General features: G+C 46.1%; 1 protein-coding gene across 3 annotated transcripts in view; it reads right to left on the bottom strand.

Moving 5' to 3' along the window:
* The window catches only part of RALY (RALY heterogeneous nuclear ribonucleoprotein), an 82,108-nt gene extending 60,953 nt beyond the window's left edge, over positions 1–21,155 (bottom strand). For 2 of the 3 annotated variants that reach the window (XM_063094786.1, XM_063094781.1), the window contains exon 1: positions 20,667–21,155. The gene's annotated coding sequence lies outside the window, so the exon portion shown is untranslated. The remainder of the gene's footprint in view (positions 1–20,666) is intronic. The other variant, XM_063094793.1, reaches the window with a different exon arrangement.
* Between the last annotated feature and the right edge of the window lie 2,379 nt (positions 21,156–23,534).

The following is a 23,534-nucleotide window of genomic DNA, read 5'->3' as shown; positions in this document are numbered from 1 at the left end:
AAAGTTCCTAATAAAATGAAGATAACTCACTTAGTCCTAGGGGACTTTACCAGCACTTTAACTGGGTAATATCCCTTCAATATTACAGAGTTCCATCTAGACCTAGATTGGCCCTTGGGGGCCAAGGTAACAAAAACGAGTCGACCAAGTGTTTCAAAGGAAAAAGTGCTAGCCTAGTGATAAATGACGACTAGCACTGGGCGTGGGTATCAAAGAGACAACAGGAAAACTTGAGAATGAATATGCTTTGTCTAAAGAAACCAGCCAATAAGGAAGCAGTAAGTGGAAAGAAGGAGTGAAATGAAGAACATGATGTTGTAAACTCAAAGTTTCTGTCAAGTTAGGCTGGTATTCCAAAGGGTTGCCCAAAGATCAGAGCCATGTCTTTGCCTCAGATCCCAAAAAAGACAGGCTACAAGCTTCTTAAACATGGACAAGCCTGTGTACAAGAAATCATAATACAGGGAGCCCTGGCAGAGGACTCAGGGAGTGAAGCTTTCTGCAGGATATCCTGTGAAGAGGAAAATTGCTCATGGTCAGCATCAGGCTTCAGCCCCTGCTGCTTACTCAGAATTCTCCTCCCTCTTCACATGAAATCAGTTACCCTCATAACCCACATGCCAGGGCCTCTGATCTCACACACTATCTCTCCACTGAAAGGGAGTCCCAATCTCTCCAGGCTGAAGTCCAGCTCAAAATGAAAACACTGCAGGCCAAACAAAATACATACACAGGCCAGACACAACCCAATGGGCTGCCAGTTTGCAACCTCTGATCTAGAGAGTAAGACTCGCTGAACAGATCTGGAACAGAAAGGATTCAGGAATCCCCTGAGGACTCCCCAGTGAGATGAAGGTTCAGCAGCTTGGTTCCCTGAAAAAGGATACCTTTAAAACTCTTCTCTATGAACTTCATAACTAAAAGTTCTTCTTCTTTCCAAAAGAGCAAAATTGCCCCATTACAGTCAGATACCCTTGGACATGAACATATGTTCTCCCCTGAATGAAGCAGGATGGCATTCTCCATTCTTCATTCTGATGGATCTTGGACGTGACCAGTGCCATTTTGCACACAACAAGCACAAAATAGTCACCAGCCCCTCCCCTAGTAAGAAATCTCATGATTTCTGAGAAAGAAACAGAAACCCTTTTGCTTCCATAAGGGTGCAATTCTCCACCTTGGTCACATAGCTTCCACATTAGCATAATGAGCCTCCCTGATTGTATCAGCCAGCCCTTGGTGCCCTATATAAGCTCTACTACCCTCACACCTGGTGCTGTCCTCCATTTTGAGGTCCACTTTGAGCGCAGCCCGGTAGATTCTTTTCCTTTAATAAAGCTTGATCGGTACCCGGCGTCTCAGCTCACTTTCTTTCATTATGGTGCTGAAACCTCGAAAGGGTCCTGGCCAGACCATCGGACGATCCCCTCTCTTGGGCTGATTGGCCCCTCCTGGCCACCCTTCCCAGACCTGCTGAACCAGGTGCCTCCAGGACTCTCTCCTTTTGCTGTTTCAGACCAACACATCCAACATCAGCCTCAATTCAGGGCGAGTCAGTGGGTCTGTCCTACCTACTTGTATGGGTTCCCTTGACTACTCTCTATGACTACTGTCTACTTGCTAAGAAACCCAGGCACCTGGCCAAGGAAACTCTTCCCGTGCCCCCCAGCTATTGGAGGACGCTCCATTAGCCAGTTGGTGCCACCAGGACACACCTTGGTGGCATTCTTCTACTAGGACTGCCCATTTCCTTTCTCACCCTCTAAATGGGATCCTCACGATTCAGACCTCGATGCTCCACACCTCCGGGCTGTCTCCTGGACAATCTCTTGACCTCCAGGGAGACATTAAAACTTGAAAGCCTTGTTTTTACAATCAGGTTTGGCCTAAGCACAAACTAGACAATGGATCCCAGTGGCCACAAGATGGCACTCTTGATTTAGATACTCTCAAAGACCTAGACAACTTTTGTCACTGAAATGGCAAAAGCTGGAGAGATTCATTATGTTCAAGCCTTTTCCTTCTATCGCTGATCGGGTCTTTCTCTCTCTGTCAAAACTGTCCTACGCCTCAAATTCTCCTAGCTTATGACTGACCTCCCCTTCTGGACTTGGATCAATCTTTTAATCCATCAGACTACGCTGCTCCCCATATGGGCCACCTCAACTACCTCCATACGCTCCAAAACCTTCACCAGCCTCTCCACCTTTTCCCTCTCTTCACCCTCAGCCACCCAAACCCCCTTTCCTTCTCCCCCTTTGTCAGGTAACAACCCTGCCCCAACTCAGGCTCCTTTGTACCCCCCTCTATGAAGTGGCTGGGATGGAGGGAATTATCCAGGTACATATCCCCTTTTCTCTTTCCAATCTCTCCTAAATCAAAAAATGACTGGAATCTTTCCAGTCCGACCTGGACACATACCTTAAGGAATTCAGATATCTCACCCAGTCTTATCAGCACCATGCTCAGCCAGTGAGCTAACTGGCCATCCTTACATAGGATCCAAACCCATGGCCTAAGCCACAGGCTGGCTCTCTCACCCAGTCTTATGATCTCACCTGGCACAATGTTTTTCACTACTACTCTGTCCCCCAAGGACAAGGAGCAGGTCTGGATAACGGCCCAACAACAGGCAGATGAGGTACATGCCCAAAATAACAGGTGGCCTGTAGGAGCCATTGCCATTCCTTGCATGGACCCAAATTGGGACTACCAGACCGGTCACGGGGACCAGGATCTCTGGGATAACATGATCACACACCTATTTCACAGCCTCCAAAAGGCTACTCACAAATGAGTCAATTATGACAAGCTTAGAGAAATCACACAGAAATCCACCGAAAATCCCAGTGAGTTCCTAACCCACCTCTCTGAGGCTTTACATAAATACACAAATATAGACCCAAGCTCCCCCGCAGGCATAGCCCTCTTACACTTCCATTTCATTACCCAAACATTCACAAAAAACTAAAAAAACTTGAGGATGGTCCAAATATTACCCAACGAGACCTCCTCAACGCAGCTTTCAAGGTTTTTAACAATAGGGAGGAGGAGGAAAGGAAGGATTGTTACAAAAGAGACCAGGCCAAATACCTGCTCATGGCTAATGCCACCCAAGACTCACATACCCCTAAGTCGGCTGCCTCAAGGGACAAGCCACACGGGAGCTGCTTCAAATGTGGTCAACTGGGCCACCGGGCATGGGCCTGTTCTATCCCCAGGCCCCCTTCCGGGCCTTGTCCTCACTACAAACAGCCAGGTCACTGGGGGGCTGACTGTTCCACTCGCCAAAGAGGGAGTAGCTCAGTCCCCAACCCACAGCCCTTGGCTTCACAGCCATCCCTACCGGAGCTGCTTGCCTTCACCCGGGAGGAGGACTGATGATGCCCAGGGCCCGAGGCCCCCACAGAGATCACCACGTGAGCCCAGGGTAACTCTCCTCGCAGCAGGCTGAGCTCATCTCTTTTGTCATCAATACAGGGGACATTTACTCTACCCTTCCTGAATATGTAGGACCAACAGCCCCATCCTCTATCACAATAGTAGGGGTCACAGGATCAGAATACTGCCCACGGATCACTCAACCCCTTTCCTGCACCCTACATCACACCCAATTCACACACAAATTTTTAATAATGCCTCAATGCCCAGCCTCCATTACTGGGATAGGACATTCTTTTCAAATTCAAAGCTACTCTTACCCTAAACACTTTAGCTCCAGCTACAATACTCCTGTTACAGGCCACCCCCAGACCTGGCCGCTGAGGCTTCCACCTTCCCCTCCCCCTCGGACAAGGTTAATCTCGTAGTATGGGACACTTCTTCTTCCTTCATTGCTATGTACTATTCCGCTATCCTTGTTGAATTGCAGAACTCCTCTTTGTTCCCTAATGTCCCACAATACCCCATTGCTAACAAACACCTAATAGGGTTAAAACCCATCATACACAAACTCCTTCTCATCTCTTACGGCTTACCCACTTGCCTTTTAATATACACCCATCCTTCCAGTTATAAAGCCTAACGGCTCATACCATTTAGTACAGGACTGATCCTGATACACGCTGCTCCCAACAACTTACTTGGACAGTTTTGCCCCAGGGATTTTGGGATAGCCCCCGCTTCTTCAGCCAGTCCTTAGCTCAAGACTTATCTGAACTTCCCCCAACCTCTAGCACTTTAATACAATATGTGGATGACCTCCTCCTTGGTAGCTCCTCCTATGAAGATGCACAGGTCCACACTGTTGCTCTCCTTAATTTCCTGGTCTCCAGGGGATATCGAGTGTCCCCCAGCAAGGCCCAAATTTCTTCTCCTTCAGTTACCTATTTGGGAGTCCACCTCACCCCCAACACCAGAAAAATAACGGTGGATCACAAGAGTCTAGTTTCTGAACTCCCTACTCCTACCACTAAGGGTGAAATCTTTTCTTTCTTGGGCCTTGCAGGGTATCTTTACCTATGGATTTCTAACTTTGGCGTGCTAGCAAAACCACTTTATGAGGCAGCCAAAGGGGATCCTGCCATTCCCTTAGATCCCACAAAGCCCATTCATTCTTCCTTCCAGTGATTAAAAGCCGCTCTCCTCGCAACCCCAGCTGTACCTCTCCCAAACCTATCTCATCCTTTTATCCTATACATCACCAAAACCCAAGGATTGGTGGTTGGGGTTTTGGGACAAGAGGCAGGAGATATTTTCTCCTCTGTTGCATACCTCTCTAAACAACTAGACACCACAGCCCAGGGATGGGCCACTGTTTACAGGCCTTGGTGGCAGCCGCCCTTTTAACACAAAGCTCTAAACTAACTTTTGGACAACAAACAGTCATTTGTTCCCCCCATCATCTTCACGACCTTCTCAGCCATAAGTCCAGGTCAATTCTCTCCCCTTCCCACTTACAACTTACTCACCTTACTTCCACTGAAAATTCCCAGTTCTCCTTTAAACCTCGCCCTCCCTTAAATCCAGCCACTCTCATCCCAAAACACTCACGACCCTCAGAACTTCTCTCTCAATCCCTTTCCACACATCTCCCCCCATCACATTACGCAGCCTCAACATACATGCTTCACAGATGGGAGCGCCACCTCCATTCCCACCCGCCTGGGTGTGTTATGCCATAGTAAACCTAATGCAAACTATCAGGGATGCCCCCCCCAACACCACTTCCCAACAGGCAGAACTCATTGTCCTCACCCGTGCTCTCACTCTGGCAAGTAACAAGTCAATATATACACTGACTCTAAGTATGCTTACCACATCCTACACTCCTGCGCGGCCACATGGAAGGAGAGAGGATACATGACCACTCAAGGAGGGCCCATAAGAAATGGACATCTTATCAAGATACTTCTTGAGGCTGCACAACTCCCACAGGAAGTTGGGGTTCTACACTGCACACCAAACCTCCAATGACCCCATAGCCCAGGGAAACAAACTGGAGGGTCTAACCACAAAACAGGCTGCTCAAACACCAGGCCCCCACTCTTCCTCTCCCGCTCAGGTCATTCTCATGGCTCCTACACCCTTACCCCAATACACACCCCAAGAAATACAACACCTCCAACAGTTGGGAGCACAGAGAAAGGACAACTGGTATACTCTCTCCGGTTGCTATGTCTTCCCTACCACACAAACTGAGCAAATCCTTTCATATTTCCATAATTCAGTTCACATATGCTATGAATCCCCTACTATATTTTCTTCAGCCCTTATATTTACTCTCCCCACATGGCCAAGTTACTTAAACAAATCACTCAAAATTGTCCTTTGTGTACTTGTTGCTCCAATCAAGGTGGCTTCCAAGTTTGGTCCTTTCCCACCCACCAGGCCAGAAGATACACTCCTGGCCAGGACTGGCAAATTGACTTTACTCACATGCATCCCCACAAAAGGACACACTATCTTCTAACCCTAGTATATACCTTTTCAGGTTGGCTTGAGGCTTTTCCCTGCACTTCAGAGGATGCTACAGCAGTAACGCATGCTCTCACCTCAGAAATCATCCCTCATCTTGGCCTACCTACCAGTCACTCACTCGCCTATGAGCTGCCCCCTGCAAACCCTCAGGCCTCAGCCCCCCTTTGAACTTATGTATGGTAGACCCTTCACTCTCACACCTCTCCCTTCCAGCTCATTGCCTTTAGGCCAGTATCTCCCTACTCTTTCGCTCATTAGGGATCTTCTTAGGGAACAGGCCAACTTTCTATTACCTCATCCTTTCCCCACCACTTCCTCAGACTTTAAACTGAGCCCGGGACAGCATGTGTATATTAATACCTGAACCCCAAAGCTCCTCTCACCATGCTGAGAAGGGCATTATACAGTACTTCTCACCACTCTGCAGCAGTAAAAGTACTAGGAAAGGCCCCTTGATATCGCTTATCCTTGGTAAAACTAGCACCTGAGATTTTACCCAAACAATCTGTTAAAACCAAGCCAGAGGGGCCCCTCTGCTCAACCCCCAACCCAACAACTCCTTACACTTCATCTATTTTAGGACCCATGAAACTGAAAATCTCCAGGACCTCCATTCTTCCCCCAATCCCAGAAGGATGATATTTCCCCCGGCGATTATCCTCTCACTCTTGCAGGCCCGCTTCACGTCCTTCACACAAGAGCTACTCCAAGACTGGTCCCGACCTGCTATTGTGGGTTTGCCATTGCGGGACATGATAAGTATATGCCACCCCGTGTCCCTAACCTTCATTATACTATCTGTTCTAGTACTTGCTACAGGATTGGCCAGAGCTGCCCCAAAGGAGTGTAACATTATAGGAAAATTTCTCCTAAAACTCCTTTACCTCCTATCAGTAGGATGCTTCTCAGCAATTTCATTGTGGCAATGTACCCTTCAAATTCTTTTGGCTCCCTAACCCTTCGCATCCTTCCTGTGTTTCTCCTCCTATCCCAATGCTCCGCCTTACCTGGAACATGGAGGCTCCAGGTCCACAGGGACGATGCAGTCCTCAACAAATCAGACTGGTTCCCAAGCGACTCTTCTGTCTCCCAATTCGCGAGAAACTTTTTGTGGTCACCGCCCTCCTTGTCAATGCAACCCACGTTTCCACAAACGTATTTACTTTCCTCTAATCTCACCTCAATGGGAACTGTCAGCATTATGCGGGGCCTGCCCACACTCTGCCTTACTAACACCACCAAACGCTACCACTCACTTACACCCTCCTCATCCATGCCCTAAAACCGGAATATATTTCCTTTGTAAAATGTTATCCTGTTGCCTGCCTCCTAACACGATTTCTTGCATATTCACATTCATCCCTACACATCACCACCCAGACAGATGGAGGGATGGAAACAGGACTGGGACTAACTTTGGCCCCCCCCTCAGGAAGTGCCCCCTGCTTCCGTAGGGCACTAATTGTACCTTTTTAAATTGGGACAAGGATCCTTCCTGCAAATGGGACTGGTATAGCGGGCCTTGCTACTGCCTCTCAATTCTATCAAAAACTCTCAGAAGAACTAAGTATAGATAGCTTCTCCTCCCTCCAGCGACAGGTCACCTCACTCACGACAACAGTTGCTTTACAGAACCTTCAGGCCCTTGACCTCCTTACAGCCAAGAAGGGAGGCACCTGCCTCTTCTTGGGGGAGGAATGCTGTTATTACGTAAATGAATCCAGGGTGATCCAAAACAACTTAAACCATTTAAAGGCAAGCATTGATTGCAGACGCAAAGGGTTACAAAACACAAACACACCTTGGGGATGACCCCAGTCACTGAACTCTCGGATACCCTGGCGTATGCCCCTACCAGGACCCCTAACTATGCTGGGACTCATCCTACTTTTTGGTCCCTGTCTCTTTTGGTGTTTCTCTAGTTTCTTGCAGAAACGAATGCAGGCTTTCACGAACCAAAAGGTCGCTGAATTGTTCCTGCAAGGAGGGTATCAGTCCCTCAGTATCAGAGACCCTTCCCCAGAAGAATACAGCCTCCCCACATGAAACGAATACCCTGCCACCTAATTGTTTTACCCACGAACATAAATCTTTTATTTTTTCCATATCTTCGCCCATCTCCAGGAGGATGTAGCTTCAGAAGAATGAGACCTTTGCCCCCTTTTGCCTTTTCCTTATACTTAAAAGACAGAAATGATGGATCTTGGACATGACAAGCGCCATTTTGCACACAATAAGCACAAAATAGTCACCAGCCCCTCCCTTTGTAAGAAACCTCATGATTTCTAACAAATAGAAACCCTTTTGCTTCCACAAGGGTGCAATTCTCCACCTTGGTTGCATAGCTTCCACATTAGCATAATGCCCCTCCTTGATTGTATCAGCCAGCCCTTGGTGCCCTATACAAGCTCTCCTACCCCCACACCTAGTGCTGTCCTCCATTTTGAGGGCAGTCCTGAGCGGCCCTCCACTTTGAGCACTGCCCAGCTGATTCTTTTCCTTTAATAAAGCTTGATCGGTACCAGGCGTTTCAGCTCACTTTCTTTCACATTCCATCATTATTCTATCATCTCCAGATTCCTTTAGTATTTCCATAAAAGCAATATAACACATTTGCCAAAAAAAAAAAAAAAGACTAGCTGCCCTTAAAATAGTAACTTAATTCAAGGAAGGAAGGTTTATTGCTGGAAAAACTTTGTTTCTTATTTACCAAGTCTCCCAAGCTAGACTGATGAGCAGGGAGAACACAACAAAAATGGTCTTTAGGAAAAGGCACCTGGCAGCAGTGAGAAGCACAGAAGAGGGCAAGAAAGGATGCAGGGAGGCTAGCTAAGAAGCTCTTATGGGGGATGAAAAATCCCAAAGCACCACAAAGACCAAAACAGTCTCCATGTCTGAATGAAACAGAGTATGGTCTTATAGTCCCTGGCTGACTACAAGCTCCTTGAAGACAGTCTTACTCATGTTAAGTACCACCCACAGCACCTAGTACTATCCTGCCACATGGTAGGCACTCAAGTGGTTATAGACACATAGAATACTACTCCTATAAGAGATCTCAGATCACACACAAACACAACAAAGAAGCTAAGGCCCAGAGAACTTAAAATGATTTGCCCAACTCAAAGAGTGGGTTAGTGATGGAAAGAAAGGAGCAAGAACTTTGAAGGCACGTAGTTCTGTGTTCAAATCCAAGGTTACTGTGTGGTCTTGGGCAGTCTATTTTCTCATCTGCAAAATAAGAATAATACCTATTTTTTTAGGTTTGCCATGAGGATTAAGAGATATTGTCCTCTAGATACAAACACCAATTTATAGGAAATACAGAGGACAGAGAAACATATTAAACATAACACAGGCGATGCAATGAGCAAAATTCAGAACATGGAAAACTCTACAGGAAAAACAACCCAATTTCTTCAACAAATAAAGGGGGAAAAATAGAAAGGACCATATAAATTAAGAGACTTAAAAAACATAACAAACAATTACAATGTGGGGATATTAGATGAATCCTAAATCAAACTATAAAAATAAAATTGTGATATATATGAGACAATTGGGAATTTGAACACAATCTGCATTTTGATGGTATTAAGGAATTGTTAAACTTTATAAAGTATAATAACGGCACTGTAGTTGTGTTTTTAAAAGTCATCTTTTACAGATACATTTTGACATATTTAAGGACGAAATACTATAGCTGAGATTTTCTTCAAAGCACAGAACGAGGATGTGTGTAGGGATATAAATGAAATAAGATTAACCTTGAGTTGATAACTGTTGAAGCTAAGTGATGGCTACAAAATGCTTTGGTAACCTATTCTGTCTACTTTGTGTATATCTGAAATTTTTCATATTAAAAATAAAGAGGAATTGGTTAGGTTTAAGTCTTGGCAACTCCATTTACTGGTGATATGACCATGGGCATATTTCTTAACCTCCCTGTGTCTCAGCTTCCTACTGTACAATGAAGATCAACAGAACCTACCTTTTAGGGTTGAGGTAAGAATTAAATAAGATTTTATACGTATAAAGGGCTTAGCACATGGTAATCTTCAGTAAATATGAGGGTACTTCAAAAAGTTCATGGAAAAATAGAATTGAAAAATAATAGGAATCTTTCCATGAACTTTTTGAGGTACCCTCATATTATCTTTATTAGTATGAACACAAGGTGCCAAGTATGATATCTTTATACAGTGGGCACCCAATTCATGGTAGCTGTTACTAATATGAAAGGCAGAGTTAAGTTTAGAACCCAGGTCAGATTTGTAATCAAATACTAGACTAGTCTCCTCAACAGGAAGCCTAAACACCCTCTGGTGAATGTCCCCAGTGGTAGCTCTAGCACCCCCATTCACTTCTGACAAACACCCTAGGGGATGACCCAGGATCAGAAGCTGACTAATGTTTAACACGAAAGTGCTGCTCTCTGGGAGCAGGCAGGGCCACCTCATTTCCCCCAACTAGGTAATTTAAGGCACATTTTCTAATATTTGCTAACAGAACAAAGAGGAAAGGCTCTTAAGACATGATCAGTGTTCACGCAAGCCTTCAAAGTGATTTGGTAAAACTACAGAAAATAGACACCCAGCTAAGGTCCACCAGCAGGATAAAAGCTGACAAAGAAACAGCAATCTCTCCCTGAGCAAATATATAAGTAATAGACAAGCTCTGAGAGACTAAGCTCTTTGTGTTTTGGCACCCCCTTTTCCCCCTCCATTTTAAGAGAAGACAGACTCTCTTTTGACATACTTCGAGTATGACTGTTCACTGGATTAGTTTTTTCCCTGAAATGATGTAATTATAGGCAAAGAAGTCATTCTCATTCTTCTATCTAGTTTAAATACAAATTGGCTTCAGAACATTATGAACTTTCCAACTTGCTCCGAGAGGCTATGAGAAAGCATCATCTACCCCCAAGTATGGGACACCTCCTCCCTTGCTCACTAGCAGGAATGTGGATGCCACTAGGTCTCGTCACTCATCTGTGTCTCTGCTTAAATTATTCTCATTGCACAGAATGTCCTCTATCTCCACAGCCTAAATCTCCTGTGACCATACTTCCCGGAAAAGAAAAGGGGGAGAGAAAAGGGAAGTACATCAACTGAGAAAAGATATCTGGATGTTGTTTCTAGGTAGTCTGAGAGATACACTACAGACTAAAAAACATTGGCATTTTGTAATTTGTAAGCACAAACAGACAGAATATTGGAGATTAGGATGGTCCCGAACAATGTATGGTTACTATCCTTACCCTACAAGGCCCAGCTCAAATAGTCACTCCTCTATAAATCTCCCCACACTACAGCCCCCTAAAACACACACAGGGAAGCAATCTCTCTCTCCTCTGAACTTCCCAATCACTTTACCCCTTTATGGTACTTACTACTTGAGAGCTCATATTAAGGTTTGTAAAATTCCTATCTATAACTACATACCAACCAGAATGGCTTCTTCAAATGAAAAAGACAGACAATGCCAAGTGCTGAGGACATGGAGCAACAGGAATTCTCTCATACGCCGCTGATGAGAATGTGATCTGGTATGCCTTTGAAAACTGTTTGGCAGTAACTACTAAAGCTGAACATATGCTACCCTCCAACTTCAGTGTGAGAGGTTGAACACTCACTGTTGCCTCTTAACAGTTCTGCCTATGGTCTTTTGCTCCATCATTGCCCCTGTCTAAATGCTTTCATCACTCTTTCTCCCAATCCTAGAGAATGACTCAGACCATTCTTCCTGATGACTACAGCCCAAAGAGATCTCTCCTCCTATGAAAAACCCTGCCAGTTACCTATTCTGACAAAATGACTCATCTGGTTTTCTACGTACTTTTAGTAATATTATCTAATTTGCTCCTCACAATGTTATTGTGAAGAATGCAAGATACAGAGTATTAACCCCATTTTATAGATGAGAATTATTTAGGTTCACAGACAGAAAATTACTCCTCCAGTTTACCTGGCCTTATTAGTGCCAAGGAATAAGAGTAGACCTTAGTCTTCTGAACCAATCTCTCTATACCAAACTGCCTTATTATCAGCTACATCTTCATGATTTTATTGTCTTATCTCCCCCAAAGATGCCATAAGGTTCCTGAAGACCAGAGTGTGCTTAACACATCCATATCCCTCCCAACACCAAGTAAGGCACTCAGTGGGCTGCAAACAGTATGGCCAATTGATTTCAATATTGTCCCCAACCTTCAAGGAATGGCACAGGCATTTTTCCTCTTCTTCTAGGCCCTGTAATCACTGCTAAATTGTAAGAAATCATGAACACAACACAGTATCTCAAATAACATTTCTCTTTTGAGAGTAGGGAGGAGAGAAAAGGAAGAGCCCTTCAAGATCAAGGAAGCCTCCATTTCCATTTCTTATGGCTCCCTGCTACAAAGCATTCAAGGAAGGCTAGCAGAGGCAGTGGCAATGGGCTTCAAAAACCACAATTTAATCACAATCAGTAAGTCGCAAATTGATCAAATGCCAGAAACCACACCTCAAATAATTCCACTTGCAAACAAAAGAGTTATTTTATTTCAAAACAGAGTATAACAAAACTTAAAATAATTCAATATGAAACTCAATTTTCTTCATTCCTAAACAAGAAGCTAGACAATACCGAATCTTTTTGGAGGAGAGCCAGAGAACTGATGGGAGGAAAATTGGGAAGGCAGTAGGCAGGTGTGTGAACATTCAAACCCGAAGGACGATCTTGTCCCCTACGCTAATGTTCTTAACTTTACACACTGGGTGTTGAACACCTTAGCAACAGAGGATAAATATCTGGATAACAGGCAGAAGAAAGGGAGAGGAAAAGAGAATGCCAAAAATAAATCTCCACACTAGAAGTCAGACAATCAAACGGGTCTCCTTGCCTAGTGATATATCCATCAGTTACACAATTTCCAGTTTGAACCCTCAACCCACATACCTACGCTAAGGCGGCAGGGGTAGAAAGGGTCAGGATTTGTTTTACTTATCTGTCTCCCTTCTCAAGACTGAAAAGTAATTTGAGGGCAGGCATCATGTCATGCTCAGGTTTTATGTTCTCCATAGGGAGAACACATAGTAGGTACCCCAAACTCCTGGAATGAATGGTTGAGCTCAGGGATGGATGGATAACTGTTGGACTCCCAAGCATAAATAATCATGTTACAGCAGCTAGGTAACCTACTTAGCATGGTAACTCTACCCAAGACCCTAGTTTTAGTAAAGGTTGATTTTAATTGGTGTGAAAATCAATTTAGGGTGAGTCTTTAAGGTTTGAAGAGAGGTTATTCTTGTGTTCAACTGATTCATGCACAGCCCTCATTATTATATTGACAGCTCCATTCCTCAGTTCCAGCTTACAGCTATCTGCAAGAACAAAATCTCAAAGCTTTAGAATGCTCTGCGTAAGCAGGGAACATTTGACTTCTTAGTATAGCATGATCAGATCTTTTACAAAGAAAACCCAGACATCGAGAAACGATGAGTTATGAAAATCACCCTTTTAAATCTATTGCCAGGCTTGCTTTCATTAGCACAAAGAACTACAAAGGAAACTAGACAAACAAATCAACAGACACAATGCAAACAATACCTTTAACTAAGCTTACTAAAATCCTTAACAAAACAAATAAATAGGAGATAAATACCAGATAAATGCCTCTGGAATGAAAAAATCTGACCAACATTAAGCTTCTAAACCTGGCCTTCTAAAAGAGAACACTTACTTAGAAAAGCAATGATTCTTACCTTGACAAATAAACAGAACTATTCAGTCTCTACAGATGGCATTTCAAGGGCCAGGTAACCTCAGTGAGGGTATCTATCTCATAAGGCTAAAGCTCTAAGAAAATGCAAGTTCCTGGTCTAATGTTTTTCCAGATCTATTACTGTGTGAGAATCTTATACTGTTTTTTATTTTCCCTTTATTATGTGATTTTAAACAGTCTGCTACATACTTTGATATAATTTTTTATAATCTTGGACTCCAAGTTTGTCCCATGGGACTATAGCTCCAAGTTTATAATGGAACTCAGCAGACAATTTGATAAATTCATCTCACAAGCAATTTTTCAGCAATCTGTCCACTCTAAAAAGCAATATCCATCTGTTTATATTATATACTGAAAGGTATCTTCTGTGAACCCAGAATTCAACTCTCTGAGATACTCTCAATATTCTAGCAATGCCCTTTCTCCTTGCAGAGATGAATTCTTAAGCCACTTCCATAAAACCAGAGGTTCAGACTGTGAAGAGGTAGAAATATTATTCAAGATTATCTAATCCAATCCTCTTGTTTACAGACAGGAAGACTGAGATCCCAGATAGTGTTAGGTAATTACAATTAATATGAGTTTGGCAAGCATTAAAAGCCCCCTGAATGCTACTTCCCCCAGTGGAACTCACAGGGGTTTTGGGAGGATAGCCAGATTTGCATTTTAGTCAGGGGAGCACTCCCAACACGTGCCCTCTAGGAAACCTGAGTATTCAGCCACAACCACCCATCCTTACCCCAGCACAGAGAGCAAGGGCGCAGTAGACAGCTTGAATGGCTCTTCTGGAGATGGACGACACTACAGTCCAGGGATAATATCTCATCAAAGGAGGTACAACACATTTATTACCATGAAGGCCATTATGAAATGACAAAGACACCAAAACCGAGGAAAAAGGAAGGACTGTGGAAACAGAAAAGATAACTACAGTGATACCTGGGCAGATTCCTGTTTCTATTCATTTCAGGGGAGGAAAGGGACCTCTAACCCTTTTTCTGTCCCCATCCCCCACCTCCACTCTTTGGGCCTTTATAGAATTTCAGGAACCTCCCGGATTATTTTATGAGGAAATAGGGCCAGAGAAGGAAAGGGGCTTAGTCAAGACCACACAATGAGATAGCAGGGACCAGATCAAATGATCCTCAGGCTAGTGACTAGACTTCCAATTTATCCCACTGTCCTCTCTCTCCAGTCCTAAGGGTATGTGAACTGCACCCTGAACATGGGTCTGAAACTTTCTTTACAGTACCCAGAGGGGGACTTATAGGACAAGCAGGCTAACATTACTACTGTCATTTTCTCCCCTCCAGTTACACATTTTATACATAGGCTAAAATTGAATAAAACCAGGTTTCACTGACACTCACGTGAAAACCCTCTTGCTCTCTATTCCTACCCCCCTACCACCACCTAACTAAGGTGGGGGGAGCAGGGGATACCTCTCCTAGAGATATATTGTCTAAATCATCATCTAGAATCATAAAGTGTTATTGCTAGGAGGGACCATAGGGGTCCACCTAGTCATTATTTCCCTTTGTTATTGAGATGAATAAAACTGGACATTTGCCACCTGATGAAGAAGAGCACAGAGCAGGGTCTCCTGACTCCTATCTCCAATAAAAATCCCTCCTGATCCTTCCTGTCCCACCCTGCCCTACCTTGCACCATCCCGCCCTCTCCACAGCTGTATCTAAGCTACTGAGATCTGCTGCCCTTCTGGAACGTGAGCTCCTTGGGTTATGTTTTACTCTTCTTTGTTTTCCCAGTGCCTAGCAGAGATTAAGCACAGAAATAACTTAGACTTAAGAGAGGGACACACTAGTACATGGAGAGAGCAGTGACAAAGGACACTGGAGAAAATGTAAGCTTTTTCTGGCTTAATGTAAGCAGTCTTTGGGCTGTGCAGGACCTGGATGCCTAGGATCTATTATTTCCTTCTTTCTAAAACTAGTGTTTGCATCATCCAGTTTAGCCAGGGATAGTGACAAAACTGGTTGTACCATACTCTCCTTCACTCCCCCCGCCCCAGATCTGACAAGGAGAACTAGGATCCACAATGAGAGGTAGATGAAAGCAGATGTAAGGAGACTCTGCATAAGAAACCCTCCCTCCCCTCCATGTGCTCCTTCTCCTGTGTCCCCACCTCAATAAAGAGCACCCCCATCTACACAATCGCACCAGGTCGAAATGCAGATGTCATCCCAATTCCTTCCTTACCCACCACACAAGCAACCTTTGTCTCATCACTTGATTCCACCTTGTTTCTACACACACACTCTACCACCACCTTCACTTGAAGCGCCATCACCTCCTGCCTGCATTACTGCACCAGCTTCCTAACTGGTCTCTCTGCCCATGCTGCTCCAGCTCTCCAGTCCACTCCCCAAACAGGCAGCCAGAGAGATCCTTCTCAAATGCACACAGAATCATGGCTCCCTAACCTCGGGATAAAGTCCAAACTCCTCACCGAAGGCAACAAAGGCTCTTTCGTGACTTGGCCTTGCTCTGCCAACCTTGCCAGTCTCTTCTCTTGCCACACCCACCCACCTCATGCTTTATGATCCATCCACCCAGGAATCTTGAGAAATTTATTCAACCCCTCTAGGCCTGTTTCCTCAACTACAGAATGGGAATAATAATAGTATCTACTTCTCAAGATGGTTATGGGAAGAAATGAGTTAACACATGTTAAATTCTTAGAATAGTATCTGATATAGTTGAGGTCTAGGCTTAGCCAACTTCTCCACAAGGAAGCCTTCCCTGACCTTCCACTGCTGGATTAGGTACCATTCCTCTTTGCTCTCATGGTGCCTGACCCTGTCACAAAACTTGTTTCCTTGCCGGTCTTCCTCACTAGGCTGTATGCGCCCAAATCCCCACACTTAGTACCATGCCTGACAGATGCTTAATAACTGTTCAGCGAATGGAAAATTTTCCAATGAGGTATCCAATGAAACAGAATCTCAGCAAAGAGCCAATTTAAATGTTGGTCAGGTGGCTGGTCTAAATGACCTTAAGGCCCCTCAACTACAAGATTCTATCCAATAAACAATTCAACACACTCTAATCTCATTGGTCACATTGGTTTGGACTTTAATATGTAGGCAATGTTGGACCATCAGATTTTTAAAGGAGAGTACAACCTGATCAAACATGAGTTTGTTACCTTATTACCCATCTCTGACAACACCCTCTATCCCAATCCCCTGCTGCTATCAGGACAAAATTCCAACCACCTTTCATAAACATAAACATCCCACCCCCCGAAATACAGACACAAAAACAGCTGAACCAAACGGAATTTTGAAAGGCTAAATGCAGCATCTAACTCCATCTTAACCACATGCAAGCAGTGAGGATTCATAAACACCCTTAAGAACCCAAAAGCTAATCCCTCCTGTGTGTCTTCATTGAAAGAGGAGGGCACAGAGAGGAAGCATGTCATAAGGTAATCTACTTAATCATCCTGAGTAGTTTTGATCCAAGCTGCTGTCATAGCACTGTTATTCCTGATCACTGCAGCCCCAAACCCTAGATGGTCAGAAAAGTAGACGCAAACAAGGTGAGGATGGGGCATTGTCTAGGTTCTATTTCAAGGGTAGGAGGTCTCTTCTTAAGACAGAGAGGGCTAGCAGAGATCCAAAACAGGCTTCAGTGATGAAAAAAAAAACAAAACACTTCAACCCACAGAAGCGGAGAAAAGAGGGAGAAAGCTTAACCAGAGATATAACCAGGCCTGGGCTCCTGCTCTGAGGCTGCGTGCCACACCTCACTGCAGATGTGGACTTAACCGTCATTTTGCATTTACACAGCACTCTGAGATTAAGGATGGCACTAAACGTGCCAGCTTTGCCAGTCACAAAAGAATAAACACTGTAGGATTCCACCTATGTGAGGTTCCTAGAATAGTCAAATTCATAGACAGAAAGTAGAATGAATGGTGGTTACCAGGAGGAAATGGGGAGTTAGTGTTTAACAGGTACAAAGTTTCAGTTGGGGAAGATAAAAAGTTCTGAAGATGAAAGGTGGTAATGGTTGCATAACAGAGTGAATGTACTTAATGCCACAGACCTGTACATTTAAAAATAGTTAGAACAGTAACTTTTAGAAATAAAAAAAGAAAATGGTAAATTTTGTTTTATATATATATATTACCACAATTAACAAAAAGCATGCCAGCTTCAAAGTTATACTGTCTGCAGTTTGCATCCTGGCTTGGCCACTTATCAGTTACATCACCCCAGGCAATTCATGTAACCTGTGTCTTCTTCTGTAAAACAGGGATCATAAGGGGCCGGCCTGTGGCTCACTTGGGAGAGTGGGGTACTGATAACAACAAGGCCACAGGTTCGGATCCCTGTATAGGGATGGCCGGTTTGCTCACTTGGGAGAGCGTGGTGCTGACAACACCAAGTCAAGGGTTAAAATCCCCTTACCGGTCATCTTTAAAAAAAAAAAAGGGATAATAACAGTACCTAATTCATAGGTTGCTCTCAGAATTAAATGACGTCCTCCATGGAAAGTCCTCAGTCCAGCGACTCGTGGTACAAATTCAGTACTTAAAAAGTGTTAGCTATTACTACAACTACTACTACTACTACTACTTTCACAGCCATATTCCCCCAGTCCCCACAACCACCCTGCGAAAGTTTACGGACAAGGAAACTGAGGCTCAGAGAGCTACAATGAGCAGCTCAGTTTATGCCATGTCAAATCCTTTGTCCATGAGAAGTGTCTGGTCGTCACTTGTTAATTCTGTGATCTAAGACAAATGTCCTAACCTTGCTATGTTTCCATTCCCTTATAGTAAAAAGGAGATATAGTATAAACCAAGTTCGGCAAACTCCCTCACAGAAGGAACTGCCAACAATTCCTCATTAAGAATTGGAGTAGAAATGAAATCAAATAATAGCTACAGAAGAGTAAACCATAATAAAATAAAACAAAAATGGCAACTTATGAGAACTGGTACATCCGTGTACAAAACCTGGCATCCTTTTAATGGTAAACCTGAGGAACAGAGTGTGACTGGGACTACTCCTCTGGATTTCCAATTACTCAGGATACCTGATCTTAACACCTGAGTAAGTGGTTTAGTGCCCTTTTGAGAGGTGGCAAGGTACGGGAGAAATAAAAATATTACTGGCAAGGTACGGTAGAAATAAAAATATTACTGAACTGGAAGACTGTGGGAATTCTAGTTTTGATTCTGCCACTAAGGCAGGCTGTGAATTTAGACAACTTACTTCCTCTTTCCAAGGTTCAGGTAAATAGGAAAGAAGGAAAGGCAGGTATCAAAGTTGGACCAGATGGTTTGTGAGACCCCTTCCAGCTCTTACATACCACGACTCCTAAATCCAGAGTGGGGTGGGGGAGGGGTGGGGGAGGAGGCAGCAGACCTACCAAACTCCAAAGAACTAAGGCAAATACCAGAAGACTCCTCAAGACCTGGCACAAGAACTCTCTTCTACCTGATTTTCAGACACTCCCCACAACAGGGAGCAAATACATTGGAAAACTGGAGCACTTGCCAACGTTAATTTTAGCTCACTTTAACCCTTCTGGGTCTTAGCTGAAAATAGGAGAAATAAAACCCTATTTGAAAGCAGGGAGTTGAAGCAGATAACTTGAGCTACTACCCGTCCCCCCCCCCAACCAAGATCTATTAATCTAAATAACAGAGAACACGCTAGATTTGGGGGGAGGAATGTGCCATAAACAAACTAAAGGATGGACCTTACTGTTTATAAAACAGACAATGGTTCCTTGAGCCAAAACGCCAAGGAACTTCAGTTGTGCTTGAGATCTAGGAGTCAGTCCCCTGCATCCATGAGCCTCTAAAAGGAATACTAGCAAGAAATTCATCCTAACCTTTCCCTCGGACCTCTGGTAGCCCCAGAATGGGATTTCATCCACAGTATGGTGGACACTGGCCCAAGAATCAAGGAGAACTCAGAGTTATATCTCTAACCAAATGTCTCTAATGTCTCTAACTAAATCCTCTCTGCACTAAGAGATTACATATGCTCACACCAAGAAATAAATAACAGGTACCAGCACCACTGCTTTACACTTCCATGGCTACTGCGACTTGGAACAAATTATTTAACCTCTCTGCGCCTTGATTTCTGCTTCCGTAAACGGGGATAACCCCAGAAGGCCATTGTAAGCATTAAATGAAACAAGGCTTATAACGTGCCAGAGTCAAGTCTCATTAAATCTACCTCTTGGAAATAGACACTTTTCTCAAATATTAGTTCCCTCCCTGAATCTACAAACACCCTGTGAGGGGAGTTTCTCTTCCCAGTTCACGGAGGGGCAAACTGAGGCTCCGCCGAGAAGGGGGCTGAGTGAAGGTTGGAATACCGCCCCAGTTCAAGGGCCTGTTGTTCCTTTCCGAGCCCTAAGTGTGCAACGAGTCCGGGACCGGCAGAGTGGGGGCAGAGGGGCTCAGGTCCACGGAGCGTGAGGCAGGACCAGTTCTGCGCGCCTCCTGGACTCAGCCCGGGCGGGACATACGGAAGAAGCCCGGGGCCCGGGCCGGAGCCAGAGCCAAGGCCGGGCCCGCCCGAGGCCTCTCCCGCGCGGCCTCCGCTCCCCTCCCTCCTCCCCTCGCCGGGCGGGGCGGAGCGCGAGCACAAAAGATTCCAACTTCCGAGCGGGCGCGGGCCCACCCCGCCAACTCCTGGCCCAGGCCCGGCCCGCGGGGGGTAAGCAGGCAGGGATCGCCAGGACGGCCGGGAGCGGGCGCGGATCGACGGGGGCCGGCGACCTAGGGCGGCGAGCCCGGGTAGGAGAAAGGTGCGAGGGGAGGGGGCCTAGAGTTAACTCTGGCTCCCAGGACTCCCCGAATGGCTGAAAAAAAAGAGTTGCTAAAAATAGGCAGCGGCCAGCCAGAAGAGGTGGGCGACAGAAAAGGCACAAGGAACACCCCCCCCCCCGCACCCTTAAGGAAACGTCCGCGGCCCCCACTCACCGGCACCAAGCGGTCTGGAGGAAGCCGCGCGGCACGGAAGGAGGCGGTGCCGTCGCACTCGGGGGCGGAAAGGAGGGAGGGAGGAAGGAAGGCGGCGGTGGCCTCGGCCGCGGCGTGAGGAGGCTGAGCACACGCGCGGGAGTCGCTGCCGCTACCACCACCACCACCCCCTCAGTTTCTCTAGGCTCGGCTACCCTGCGCCCGCACAGCTCGCGCGCCCCGCCGCACTGACAGCGGCACGAGCCCCGCAGCAGCGAGTCCTTCCCTCGGCAGGCACCACTGAGGCGCGCGGGGGTGGGGGCACCCGGAGCGGCTTCCCTCAGCTCGGCCCCGCCCGCCGCTCCGGACCCAGCGCAGGGCTTTCCCTCCCCCCCCGCCTCTGTCTCCTGGGAAGGACACGGTGACACGAGCACGAGGAGTCCGGAGCCCCGCCCTGACAAAGCCGGGCTCTCAGGACGCAAGAGCTCTCCCCACCCACTCAGTCTGGCTTTGGAAAGGTCCAGAGCTTCGGCGGGGAGAGAAGAAAGGCGGGGAGGGGGTGGAGCCTGACCGGGAGGAGGGACTGAGGTGGGGCCAGGGAGGCGGGGCTAAGGGCGGGAAGATAGTCACTTGCACCAGTTTGGAGCCGAAGGCGGGGCGGGAGTGAAAGGGAGGTGATCCCCTGGGAAGACGGGCGCAAGAACCGTAGGGAAGACTGTGGAGACCTCGGAGAGCCGGGAGCCAGGGCAGCGCTTGAAAGAGGGAGGGGCTGTGGGCAGTGCTAAGGGGAGACCGTGCCCAGAGGGAGAGTCACGAGTGGAGGGGTCCGGGCAAGGCTGGGAGGAGGCGGGGCCCAAGAGAAGCCCAGAAGCGGGTAAGTTGAAGCGGGCCTGAAAGAGGCGGGCCCGGAAGCCGAGCACGGAGGAAGGGGCCCAGGGCGATCCACTCTGAGGAGAAGCCGGAAGGAGGCGTGCGCTAAAGGAGGGCCAAGTGGGTGGTGCTTGGGGTGGGCGGGGTCTGGAGATGGGGCCAAACCGGCTAACTGGGGGCGGTGCCCGAGGGATCCAGGAGAGAAAAGGAGGGAATAAGCACCAGGTCCTTTCACTTTCAAGGAACCTGGCGCCTGAACTGGTTGAAGATCACTCGCTGCCTACGCGGGGACTAGGTGGAGAGGCCGCGGTGAGGGTGGGGCTGGGGAGGAGTTGTGACCCTCACCCAAAGAAGGATTAAATTCAGCTACCTTTACCTGGGATGCAAGAGATGTTTTATAACTTGATCCGGTGGCGCTCTTCCTTCCTAAACATTTTTCCTGTAGGGATCTCTCACTTGAATGAGATTTCCAGCCTCCAGTGTCTCCCACCCCCAATCTCCGGCCCCCACGAAACAGCCAGAGGGGTCTTCTGAAAGCACAAGGGGACCGTTGTCCTTTGGTCCTCAGCTATGGACTTCCCTGAAGGCTGGGAACTGGCCAGATTCTCCATGTCTCATCTGACCTGTGATTTCATAATTGTATTTTTCACATCGCTTCCCCCAGATCCTGCCTAAGAAATTAGATTCCTTAGAATGGCGCATAGTTTGAATTGAGATTCCTGGCTCTGCCAGACCAGGAATTATAAGTGCCCTTCTGTTTGATGACCTCCATGCCCCACTTCAAACGGAAGAGAAATCAAATCAGAGAAACGGTGACACTGAGAGCAGAGCCTGGAACGTTCTTTCCCCAATTCTGCTTAAATGTCTCTTTGGAGAGGTCTTCTCTGAACCCCGTCTAAAGATGTTCTCTAGTTTGGCCTCTTGTCATTTTTTTGTCTGTCTCCCCCACTAGAATGCAAGTTCAGTACATCACTATGTTCCCAGACCTAGTGCAACATTTGGTGCACACCTAGTGTTCAGTAAACACTTGAGTGAATCAATGAATCAATCAATCGATTAATGAATCTAGCCGGTCAACCTGGTCTGCTCTGTTTCTGACCATTGCCTGGCTCCACACCTCCCTCCCGGAGCACTAGCCTTACCATATTTGCTTGAATACATCACATTCTCTCAGCACCCTCTGCTGTAGCATTTTCACTACTTGGATTACTCCTCTCTCTCTGCCCAAATGCCTCCATTTCATCCTTCAACACTCAGTTCAGGAACTATTTCCTCTTAGAGATCTTCTCTGACCTCCTTTCAGCCCCCCCATCAGGCACATTGAGACTCTCACTCCTCTCTGTTCATGTCCTCGGTTATAAAATTTGCCTGTGCAGATGATGTTCTGTTCCCTGCTGGTACTGAGGATTAGTTCATGTGTGACCTGCCCCCTGCCAACCTTCTAACCTCATCCATCATTGCTCTCACCCCTCTCACTCTGCTGCAGCCACATTTTGGCTTCTTTCCTGTTCTACCATGCCAAGGACACTGCTGCCTCAGGGCCTCTGTACTTGCTGTTGTGTCTGCCTCAAATGCTCTTCCCCCAAATATTGGTATGGCTCACTTCTCACCTTCGTTTCTTTGCTGAAATGTCACTTCCTCAAAGAGGCCTTTTCTGGGCCACATTTAAAACAGGAACAGCCCATTCCTCTGCACTTCCTCATTCCCTTTCTTACTAGTTTTTTCTCCATAGCACTTACCACCTGAAATACTATATGTTTGCTTATTCTCTCTCCCATCCCCACCTTCCACTACAGTGTGATCTCCAAAAGGACAGGATACTGTCTGTTTTGCTCATTCCTCAGTGCTTAGAACAATAGGCCCTAATTTAATATTTGTTGAATGAATGACTACAAATTGAACAGAGAAATGTCAGGAAGACTCAGTGGTGTCTAGAAGAATCCCTGAAGATTACAGTTTGGAGACGTTTCTAGGGAAATATGCTGGCAACACTAGCTAACATATATGGAGCATTAACTA

This window comes from Cynocephalus volans, chromosome 1 (genome assembly GCF_027409185.1).
Source record: "Cynocephalus volans isolate mCynVol1 chromosome 1, mCynVol1.pri, whole genome shotgun sequence".
Lineage (NCBI taxonomy): Eukaryota > Metazoa > Chordata > Mammalia > Dermoptera > Cynocephalidae > Cynocephalus > Cynocephalus volans.
The sequence above is the reverse complement of the archived record's forward strand: the minus strand, read 5'-3'. Positions and strand labels throughout refer to the sequence as shown.